The sequence below is a fragment of the Homarus americanus genome, unplaced genomic scaffold (genome assembly GCF_018991925.1).
Source record: "Homarus americanus isolate GMGI-L3 unplaced genomic scaffold, GMGI_Hamer_2.0 scaffold11022, whole genome shotgun sequence".
NCBI lineage: Eukaryota > Metazoa > Arthropoda > Malacostraca > Decapoda > Nephropidae > Homarus > Homarus americanus.
The window spans coordinates 17,978,743-17,991,558 of record NW_024737068.1 but is presented as its reverse complement, the minus strand read 5'-3'; positions in this window follow the sequence as shown (position 1 = coordinate 17,991,558).

The window sequence follows — 12,816 nt, the reverse complement described above, 5'->3', positions numbered from 1 at the left end:
ATATATATATATATATATATATATATATATATTACTTTAGGACATAGCGCGCCCAAAAGTTATAAACATTTAGATCTCCTTATTCTGAGCATTTTGATCCCCTATATATATAATAGGCGGAAATGGAAAATAGCGAAACAATTGAATTTAATTGATTTTACGTAGTTTTAAGTCTTCGTCTGAGATGTTATCAGTGGTAAACAACCCCTTGGGACTCAGTGAAACATTTAAATCTCCCTATGCTGAGCATTTTGAACCCCATATATACCAGGCTGGAAGGAAGGTGTGGGTGTGTTTATTTATAATGTATGGGCCAAGTGTATGATTGATTTTCCACCGGTCTGCATTTTAAGAAAAGTTGGATGTCTTAAAACTGAGACGTGATTCTGATTCGTTTTTTATCAAGGATTTAAAAAAAAATACACTTTGTTTTGCTCTAGCACGTCACACGTTATTGCCAATAAGACAAGATAATATAACTTATACTGTGCATATACAAATACAAGATACAAATATGACAAGATAATCCAAATATGACAATTCAGTAGGCTTTAAAGTTAACTAAACCGAAAGATTATTGTGATTAAGGCTATTTGTCTGGAAATACAGAAATAAATGATGTACAGTATATGAATATGTATGAACATAATATTAGGCTTCTAGGATGGGTGAAACTTTTTTTTTCGATTTTCCTGCAATCTTTTCACTGTCACAATCTCTCTTCAGCATCCAGCAGTAGTCTGCTGCCATCATGTTCACATTCCACCTTCCTTGATACCTCTTCCATTTCCTTAATGTCCTGGTGAAATCTTTCACCTTGCGCTTCACCTAAACTACCTAAATTTTCAGGAAAATACTCAAGATGAGAATGTAAGAAACGCACTTTTACACTCATATTGCAACCCATGTTTTTAAAGTTATCCATCATACCTTCAACAATGTTTTGATAGTTAAGATCTTTTCTATTGCCTAAAAAACTATACACAGCATTCTTGAAACTATTTCATGCTTCTTTCTCACACTGGTTCATCTATTCTTCAAATTGGTGGTTCAACTTTAACTTTCAGATTTGAGAGCCCACGAAAATGCCAGCTTTGAGTATTTTCATAGGTGACTGATGGAAATTCCCTGCATATGTACCTGAAACAATCACTCTCCTTTTCTAGGGCTTTTACAAATTGTTTCATGAACTTAATTTAAGATGCAGAGGAGGCAACAGCACTTTCTTAGGGTCAATCAATAGTGCATGTAGAATATTTTTTGAACCTGGCACAAGAGCTTGTCCAGGTGGCCAGTGTTTTTTGTCCCAATGTTCACGTCTTGCTCTGCTGCCCTACTCTCACAAAAAACGTGACATTTTCGTGAATCCACTCTGTTGACCAAGCAACAAAGCATTGACTTTGAAATCTCCACAAACCAACCAACCATGATCTTTATAATGAACTTTCTCTAGAAGTATCTGCAAATTTTCATACGTTTCATTAAGGTGAACAGAGCGAGCCACATGAATTGTTGAAAATAAATTTCCATTATGAAGAAAACTCCTTTGAGACTTGTTTTTTAAAAATCAATGAACAACCTCCATTCAGTAGCTGTATAGGTAATGCCAAAATAGTTAATTAAAACGGACACATTATTACAATAAACCAAGGAGCCTTCCTCTGAAAAAATCGAACTAAATTGTTCTTGTTCACGTTGCCTATACCATGAAAAATATGTCCCTTTGGTCAATATTTTCTTTGATTTCAACCTAGATCCTAAAAGTTCAGCAGACTCCTTTGGTAAATTAAAATCCCTAACCAGAGCGATAAGTTCACTCTGGGTAAACACCTCCGATACATCACTAATATCTTCAGGTTGATAAACATCACTTCCATTACCTGACGATAAATCACGGTCAGAATCTGATGACACGGACTGCAACACATCTGGCGGAATGAGGACTGGAACCTCAGGACCACGTGGCACTGGTCTCATGGCAGTTGGAATATTAGGATAAATGATTCCGTGTTTATTTTTTTGCATTATATCCCTCTATCATCACCGAGCAAAAAAGCAGTCATCGTGATTTTAGGTTCCGCCATACCATAGGGACTCCAAAAGGCATAACTTTTTTCTTACCACATTTCCATAGTCTTAAACCTTCAACACAAGTGCGACATACTTTATGTGGCGCCCATGGTTTATCCAAATCACCTATTTTTACTCCAAAATAGGCAAAATATGCTTTTTTCATGGATGCGATTATTTCTTGCCGTTGCTTTTGCACAACAAAGCAAAATGTAGCAGAATACGTTTGGATTGTTCAAATGTCCACGAGAAGACACATTTACAATAGGAATAGTATCTTAGTAAAGCAATACAAGGAGATTTAACATTACATCCACGAGGAAAGGAAACAACTTGGTTAGGTAATTCACTAAAAGATTTTTTCGAGACTTGTAATAGGAGCCCTATTACACAACACCAATTAGTCAATTTTTCCTTTTCATGATGATCTCGCACCATACCGCTTTATCATACAAATGAGCATTCAAGAAATTTATATTGTCTACAAGAGAAATAAGAGAATTCCTCACTAATATAACCACACCTCTACCAGGTTCATTCTGCACACCGTCGAATTTACGATTTAACTTTCACTAAACAAAACTGGTGGACTTTTATGTTTACCATTAAATTAAATTTTAAAAACTAAATTAATCAATTGTATTATCAGAGTTTACTAGCCTATTATACCACTTATGCACAGGACTGGTATTTATTTCCCTTTATTATCTATATTTTATAATATTTCTGGCTTCACTGCATTTTCACTTCCAACAACTCAATTAATTAATTGAATTATTATACATCCAAACGCATGGAAGTCGAATATAATGCTACTATCAGTCGCCACTCACCAGCTATGCTCACCACGGAATCTCAGAGCGTTCTGCCGGGAGACGGAAGTGCCGTACGATATGTTGGACAAATACTTCATTTTTACCTAGACTTCACTTTTAACTGCTACACCGCCCCACCCCCTCCCCTAGCCCCTACACGGCGCATGCGAGGTGTAGACGAACCGACAAATCTTGCGAAAGTGTGATGATAGGTGCTCCCGTATATGATAATAACAAGAGAATAAAACATCCAATATATCCGTTATTTGACATTTACGAGGTAAGTGTCATAGAAGACAAGAGTCATAGAATTATCAGATCTATAGTTTGCAAATGCCCAAATCCCCGAATGAGATGGTGGAACATAACTAAAAAGAAAAAAAGTGCTTTATGTATAATCTTGTTTCTAGGTTCTTATTTTATAGCATATTTGCAAATGTATTTATTATGTTCATGATGTTGGGTGGTAATGGGTTTAATAAATGTGTTGAAAAATATATTCTCCAGAAGGAATGTTTAATACAGAATTCATTTCACTACCTGAGTAAACTATAGGGGTGTGCTGTGATCTCAGCTGAGAAATACAATATCATAAAAATAAATATGAACCAAGAGAGTTTGAGTTTTTGTCTTTGCTTTCAAATGAACTAACAAGCTTACATGAATCCATAGAAAAAGATGTAGGAAATATGCAGTCATTTTTCCAAAGAACGAAAGATCCATTGCAGGAACTGAAATATTAATGCATGATTTTGAGAAAGTAAAGTGTACATCTACATCCAAACTTTGGCCTATGTATATGCACCTTACATGATATTGGGTCGTATTCACAGTCATCTTGCCCGATGGTGAGCCCGACTATTGGGAACCCGATACTCGCGTAGGGAAAGGTCATTCAAAAACGTATGTTGGATTGGGATCCCGATCAACCGGGCAGGGCTACCAACATTTCCAAATCGGCTGGATGGCCCCACTGTTGCCACAACCCAGATGTTGAGTACCCCCAATAATTCCCTCAAGCACAAAAAATTTTAACCAACACTAAAAGAATTCACATATGACTAAACGAACATAAAAGTGTAAAGTTAATATCAATGGGATATATAAATGATTATTCTCAGATGTTTATGGGGTTTGTTTTGAAGGCTATAATCGCTGCGTGTTGGCCACACTGGGCTGGCTGGTGGTTGGTGTGCCACGAGCTCACCTTCACAACACGGAGCGGAAAGGCCCAGGAAATATGGATAACCGCTGTCAGATAAACAGCACAGTGCTCTTGCAAGGACGGATCCAGGGGGGTTCGGGCCCCCTTTTCAACAGAAAATTACGATATTTTTTCTTAACTGCAGTATTGTACTTACACGTTTTTTGTATAGGAAAAAGTAATTACTATTGACATTATAATATCTCCTAATATCAAGTGCCCATGGCTTTAAAATGGCCTAAAAATGCTCATGATATTGGTTAGATTTAAAAAAAAAATCTGGGGGTTACAGCTCCCCCTACCCCCCAGGTGGGTGGTCTAACTGCTCGCCATGTTTCCCCACCCACAATAGGGCGGATCGAGTGGGGGAGGGGGTCCAAGGGGTCCAGACCACCTCTTTTCATCAGAAAGTTCCAATACTTTTTCTTTAATGCTGTATTGTACTCAGGCGTTTTTGTATAGTAAAATGTAATTTCAATTGACCTCAGAATATTTCCTAATATCAAGTGCACATGGGCCCCCAGCTGAGTGGGCTCGCTATGCTCGCCATGTTCTATAACCCACAACTTCTTGGACCCCCCCCTCCCCCCTTTTGATATATATATTTTTTTATTTGCCCCTGAGGGGACACCCCCTTACATCCTGTGCAAGGTGAAGCGCGAAAGCGTTTACAGCTCCCATCTGAGAAGCATGCTTGCCTTTATGACTCGTGCATTAAGGGCATAAAAGCCTGAAGGGTCATGGGTTTTGTCAGCAAGTTACATAAAGTGACAGAATGATGAGAGCGTGGGGGTAAAATTCCCGGTACAATTTATCCGTTTATGGCAAAGCGTGGCAGGTCCCTAATAATGTCAAGTGCCAGGCCTGTCTCTAGGAGGAGGGATATCTGGTCAGAGAGGGGAGAGGTGTTGGTAACAGGGTCATCAGTGGTTTGTAGGTTAGAAAGTCAGGAGTTACTCCGGGAGTTTGGGTAAGGCCCCTGGGAGCAGAGACTGGGGTGTCGGGCATTGAGGTTCCCCACAAAGAGGGTGGGGGTGGAGGTGATATGGTGTGGTAGGACAGGTACAGTAGAGGTGGAGGGAGGCACATAGGCATTGACAATATTGAGGGTCATACCTTTTAGTGTGATTGTGATGGCGTGTACGTCGGCAATGTCGGCTTCAAGGGGACATCAAGAGGTTGGTAGGGGACGTCCTTCTTGGCGTAGACACGTAGTCAACGTGCATGTCGTCATGGTGGTCCATCGATGCGGAGAACTGGAGTGGATGGGCCCCAGATGCCGGCATGCCGGTGGGGGACGAGGAGCCAGGGGTGGTGTCCTCGGATCCAATAGGGGGCCCTGGTGGTAACAGCTCAGAGACATGAGCAGGCGCGGCTTGCGGTGAGTGGGCAGAATGAGGCACCACGTGTCGTGGTGATGGGGCAGGACGTGGCACGGGGGCAGCAGGGCACACCGGGGCAGGCTCGGTAGGTGCCACGCCAACAGTGATGCCAGGCGGCGTTGGAGTAGGTCGTGAGCAAGAGGAGCACACAGGGGGGTCTACCAGCTTGTGTCAAACCAGAAGAGGGGGGTGACTGGGTAGCAGCTGGAGGCAGGGGTAGTCTCTGTAGGTTGGAAATGGCGGTACAGAGTGTATCAAAGAGTCTTTCAACACCGTTGGTAAATTCGTGGAAGTGGGATATGATCTGTGTCGTGTCACTGGAGGGGGATTGTGGGGGGGGGGGCACCGGTGGGAGCACAAGGCCTGACAGCGTCAGAATAGAGACGGGGAGGAGGCCCAGTAGTAGTTGAGTTAAGAGACGGCCAGGACTGTTGTGTTGCAGCCAGGTGACGCCAGGCAGGTGTTGTTGAAGAAGGAGGCGTTGCTTGAGACAGGAGGGGGAGGTGGCCCGGTAGGCTGGGGTGGGGGTGGTTGAGATTGACGCAGCTTTCGGGGAGGCTTTTCTCCTGGGACAGGTGGAGTTTGGGGGATTGCCGTGAGTCAGCATTGTGCCAGCAACCACAATTACAACACCGGGGGTCAACAACATAGCCCACACCACCCCCATTGAGGTGGTCTTTGATTTTTTGGGCACAGACGGAGGAGTGATGGTTACATGAACAGAAGCGACATCTGGGACGATCACGTCGGCAGCAGGCTGTGAAGGTGTGACCTCAATGGGAGCAGATGACACAAAAAACAGGCCCGAGGTGATAGGGTTCTGCATACAGTGGGGGGAGGACTGGGTGAGCCTCAACAGTGGTTGGGCACTCCCTCCCCTTCCATTTAACTATGACAGCTGCTTGTGGGGTCTTCCCCCGGTAGTGTCGACGTATACTGAGTATACGTGGATTAAATTCACGAGCATCTTCGACTTCAGCGTATAGGGGGAATTGTTTAACTAGGATGTGGCAACATTCCGCCGCGTCAGCGGGTGGCGGCACGAGGACAACCCCGTCAAAGCCAACAGTACTAAGTGTTTCATAGACCTCAGGAGTCTGACACTTGATAAAGTTACGGTTCCTACTTTTTCGGAATTGAAGGTTGAGACCGTGTTGTCTGCAGTACTGCATCATCCAATTAAACCGTTCCTCGACGGTTTTCAGTGAGCCCTTAGGGAAGTGCAGATTCAGCTAACTCGGTTGGTTGGCAGAGGGGCAGGTGGCGAGGGGAAGCTCGCTGCCCTTGGCATTGGTGTCGCTGCCCTTGGCATTGGTGTTGCCACTCCAGCAAGTGTTTCCCATAGAAACATTACTGTCACTATCACTGAGGTCTGACTCTTGCAGGGTGTGGGATGCACTATGACTATCCATATCAGAAATGTCTGTATCCATGAGAGAGGGGACACCTCTTCTGGGGCGTTTACGTCTACTCCGCCCTCCATCGCTGGCAAGTGCTCACCAGTTGCCGACGGAGATGGACTACTAAGGATGCGAAAAGACTCTTATTTTTTAAAATACAGAAATTAAGGTTACGTGAAGTGGTACACACGTACTCGATCAGTGTAGCTTCAGTAAGTACTGTATATGTATGAATATACAACATAGAATCTCAGATCAAAAAGTAACTAAAACTCAAGTGTTTAAAAAAGTTTTAAATTGCGCCGATGGTGTGTAAGTAATTCCCTCAATATTTCGGAATTACTTCTAATACAATCGATTAGTTTTCTTAAATAAGGGAGTCTAGTATATTGAGTGCCCTATGGAGCTGAAGTAATGAGAGGTGAAGAAAATTTATTTTGTGAACACTTTATCAAAATCTTGTAAACACGTTTTTGTGACCTGTATAGTTTCTTTGTGGTCTCAAACTCGGTCATATCTCCAAGTATTTTACTGTAGTGTAGACCGCTGGGTGAAATTTCTTTATTTTTTATCCTACATATTTACTTATGTTTACCCCTTGTTTCAGATTCTTCATTCAGCAGTTTCTGAGGAAAGCAGAAGATACCGTGGTCACATGGGAGCTCCAGTATGTAAGTGTTACTGTAATTTATGTTTGAAATCGTTGCAGACCCTTGCAATATTTAACCTCCTTATCATAAAATACAATCTTCTGTGCTGTTTAGTTACTCTAGAATATGGAACGTGATTATATGACGATTAGTGGGTAAAAGAACAAAGGTTATGTAAAGTAAAGTTTTTTTTAAGACCAGTGCCGGATTTAGACCTGTGGAGGCCCATGGGCAGCCTCTTTGTGGAGGCCCCCCTCATTATAACTACCCAAGAGGGTGGGTTGGCGAGTGAGGCGAACCTAAACATCTGGGAATTCCGGGGGGCGCTGTAAGCCCCTCGGGAAAATTTTGAAATTTGAACACTTCTTTGGAGAATTTTGAAGCCAAATGCAGTTATATTGAGGAAATTAGAACATTGAGAAATTTTTAATTAACTGTATATTTATTGATAGTGTACAAATTCCCATGAATTTTAAAGAATTAAAATAAAAATAATCCAAATGAATAAACAAATAAATAAAATATTGTAATATGTGGAGGCCCCCAGATTATGGAGGCCCCTTTGCCCACTCCTGAATCCAGCCCTGTTTAAGACTATCGTCGTTGATTACTGCCAGTGCATACAATAAGAACCGCTAATTAGCTGATGTGCACAAGTTACCCATCGAAATATTTCTATGTTCTTTCAAACTTTTATTATCGTTTTCTGTAATGATATTTCAAGGGAGAACTAAAAATTTAAAGCAACTCTGAAGATAGCGCAAAAAGTCAAATGACTTATTCTGTTGTGGTTCAACAGGCCAAAGAGATATATCTCCCTTAATTTTTAATTTCTGATTAGTGTATGCAGGCGCGCTGGGGTCTAGTACTCTAGTGGATACACGTTTCCTGCAGTATACCATCGTAACATTGTCTAAGGCCTTTACTAGGCTCCGTGTCTGTTAATTAAGAATGTAGCTGAATTGTGATCCCAAAAGCCTCCTTTACATTCGACGTTTTTGTGACCTTTGATCCCTATACTGTGGCAGGACCAAAAATTAACTTCTCCCTTATGTAAACAGCATTGTGTGTAGCTAATAGCAGTATACCATCGTAACATTGTCTAAGGCCTTTACTAGGCTCCGTGTCTGTTAATTAAGAATGTAGCTGAATTGTGATCCCAAACCTCCACATTCGACGTTTTTGTGACCTTTGATCCCTATACTGTGGCAGGACCAAAAATTAACTTCTCCCTTATGTAAACAGCATTGTGTGTAGCTAATAGCAAAGTACTGTATGGTGATGCGAACAACAGCTCAAAATATGCGTTTTTGTTCCATATAAAATTTTTGAAAAGCCCGAATAAAACTTGTACCAGCTTGCTTTTAACCTTGAGATGAGTTATTGTAGTATTAACATTCAGTGGAGTCTTCACTGAGTTGTTAAAAACGATACTTTGAGTGACTTTGGAGATGAAAGCACGCGGCCTTGTTATTTATTTTGTATGGTAAGTTATATATGTTACTGATTTTTGTTGACAAGGTTCATAATTAAGTTATATATTTTGGTCTGGAAGTTAAATGTTATTCATTTTGATTGAGAAATTACCTGTCTTTTAATCAATTTAGTTTCAAGTCATGTGTTTTATTTCATTTTGGTTGATAAATCACGCGTCTTAGTAGTTGGCAGATAGCGCAGTGCATCTAGTGTATAGGAAAACATGGATGACGTTGAGTATAGCCTAGTGTACTCGAGGTGTTGAGGTTTCCCTAACACAAATTGATTTTAAACGGCCCAGGAATATTTTTTCTGGTAATACTAATCTTTTACAAACAGATAAATGTCGTTATTGTCTCAGCGACCATTAGTGGCCATGCCTGCTGCTGCTCATCATATGAACACTGTACGCAGTTCTTGATTCTATGTGCTGTACAAATTAAAAAATGAATAATTCTGCCGTCCAACTCCTGTTCATGCAGCTAGTAAGGAATACTGCAGTGTTTATTAATTGTGTGAGAATTGTGGGTGTTTATTTGATTCCAAAACTTCATAATTATCATCGGCATAATAGAGGTCAATCATTGACCAGAAAGATGTATTACAGGTATATGGTTTTGTCATTTCTGTATTATTATTATTATTATTATTATTATTATTATTATTATTATTATTATTATTATTATTTTTATTATTATTATCATGAGCAAAAATTTGGATGCTTCGTTAGTGTCAAATTTGCAACTTTCGTAGATTCGGTGGATTAGTTTTAAGTTTTGTGTGGGAGTGCATTACGGCATGTTGTTGGACGTATTGGTGGTGCTAGTAATTTTGGGAGTGCTGTCCATTTTCGTTGGCCGGAGGTATGCCACACAACATTGGCGGCTGTGTGTGCGCTCGTAACCTACGTATAAAGACTCCTTACTCTGGCCCAAATTTACAAACTATTGGTTGTTATTATGCATTTAAATTCATTCCCAGTACAGTACTTCAAATAGGTTTTTATGTTGAGTCTTTCACATTGTCTAATTTTATAAGTATCAACACTTTCCGTACTTCATTATACTCACATTGTCTTTTCTCGAGCTAATATAAATCATTGTTAACTTGATTTTTATTAAAACTAATATTGATTTTTACCTTGAGATATAAACTATGATGTGGAATAATGTAAAGTATATGTTGACCCATGGTAGTCGGGTGAACACTCAGTGAATACCCGTAATAAACGATAATCAAGTGAGCTGGAGCTGATGATTCACACATATTACCTAATTAGTTATTGTGTTTTTTCTTTATATCGAAGCATTTTGGGGTTTCAAGAACTTATTGATCACGCGACTCTTGGTTTACAAAAGAAAACTCCAGCAACCAACCCAAGACAAACTAGCTGTTTGACCTTAATACTGTACACACTTCACTTAAAAAAACGTTACCTTTTTTTAATGAGTTGTGAGACAGCAAAACACAGTAGAAATGATTTAAACCTACGTTGTGTCCTCAGCAATTTTGTTTTATAGTGATGTTTACGTTGATTACCTAAATAGATAATAATATAGTAAGATATACTGTAACTATATTGTAGTTGTAGAAACCTTTACATTTTCCCAAATTACAGCAATTGTTATCTCACCATAGGCTTTAGTTCTTCGACCGTATTTTTCTCTATATTCATCAGTAGGCGCAGTACACCTGCGTTACACCTTAGTGTTATCTTATTTCTAACTCCCGTGAACAATCAAGACTTGTAAAGTGTGAATCACTCTCAGTGTGAAAAGTGACGTCACTTGTAAACACGAAGTATCGCTGTAAAATTTTGCGTGAAACAAAAGTTCGTCTTTCATGTATTTATTGTTGTCCGTAGTATCCTGTTTTGTTTTCTCTAAACTTACACACAGTTCTGTCTCTCATAATTTGTAATTGTTGTTGGACTAGTGTATTACTTATGTCACGGGCTTAAAGATCTTAGTTGTTGAAGCACAGTGAAAGCGGGTCCCATAGGCATGACTGCCCGTTAGGGACAGTGTGGATACAGCGCGCTGTATAAACCTGTAGGTACACAAGGAGGCAGCATGGCCTGTACTGCACTCGACCGCCTTCACTTCCCCAAGTAGTAAACGTAGGTACCCATTAACAACCAATCTTATCGTCAAGAACTTTTCATCAACATGATATAAAACAAGAATATGATAGGGGGAAATTTTTGAGGATTTTTATCAACTTGCAGTCAGTATTAGTTCATGTCAACGAATATTTTTTCGAGAAATTATTCCGAAAACAGCTGAAAAGGCAGATGTTACCAAGGACTAAACAAGATGAACATTTTGTTAATCTATTACAGTACTCTCACTTCGCTTTTGTCCTCGTGAAAGAGTCCAAGAAGTTACCATACGAGTATAATAGAATTAATAATAAATAATTATGGAAAACAAAAGACAGATTCTGAAAATATCGATGTTGTTGTCATGGCACCGTGTGTGTGTGTGTGTGTGTGTGTGTGTCGGCAGCTTCCATTACTAAACTTCAGTATGCAGACGACTTCACCCTTGTTGCTCACACTGAACACGACCTACAGGAGATCCTGAACACCTACGCAGATGCATATGCACACTTCGGCCTTGAGGTGAATGTACGTAAGACTTAGATTCTCTTTCAACCTGCCCCTGGTTCAGACACACCTCCACCATCCATCCATCTTAACGGTACTATCCTCTCTAATGTTACCCACTTTCGGTATCTCGGCTCCCACCTGTCCACCACCGCCGACATCGATGAAGAGATTCCGCATCGTATCAGATGTGCATCTCAAGCCTTTGGCAGACTCCGAAACCGTGTCTTCAGCTGCAGGGAGCTGAAATTATCTATAAAGTTACACGTATATTGATCAGTGGTCCTCCCCACCTTGCTATATGGCAGTGAGACATGGGTTAGGGTCACATACAGGAGGCACCTCAAGGCACTTGAAAACTTTCACCAACGTAGTCTACGTTGCATCCTCCGTGTTCGCTGGGAAGACAAGAGAACAAATGACAGTATTCTCGCTGACACCAACTGCAAGAGCATCGAGGCTACCATTATCCATGAACAACTACGTTGGACTGGCCATGTTACCCGCATGGACGACAGTAGACTGCCAAAGCAGCTACTTTACAGTTACCTAACGAATAGTAGACGAAACGCTGGTGGGCAACTGAAAAGGTATAAGGATAGTCTTAAGACAAACCTGAAAAGTGCCAAATCAACTCCCTCACCTGGGAGTCGATTATTCCACATCGTAACGCTTGGAGGAGCACCACACGAGAAGATGTCAATACTTTCGAGTTAGCCAGACTGCAAACCGAGGCAGACAAGAGCCAACGCCGGAAAGACGCTGCCACCGCCCCTCCTTCACACGATGTAGCCCTCCACTTGTGCAACTCATGTGAACGACTCGGCCGGTCCCGTATCGGCCTCTTTAGTCACCTCAAAACTCACCAATGAAGGTGACATCCCTAATATCTCATGTCATTGTATCATAGCTGCATGATCGTCATACTCAATTCCAAGTGACAGCAAAATAGTAGTAGTAGTAGTAGTGTGTGTGTGTGACTGTCCGGAGGTAAAAGCCTCACCACCAAATAAACCGTCAACTTCTTCCAGGGAATCCTCGAGGCTGGTGGAGTGCCGCGTCGCAGTCATTTGTTTTTACAAGCGGATTCTTGGTGGACGTGGAGGCGCACTTTTTCTTTGTTGAATGGACGACGGGGGGCGGCTGAGATAATGACCGCGAATACCTTCCTGTAGCGGGAATTTCGACCCCTGACTTATTCGCTCCGATCA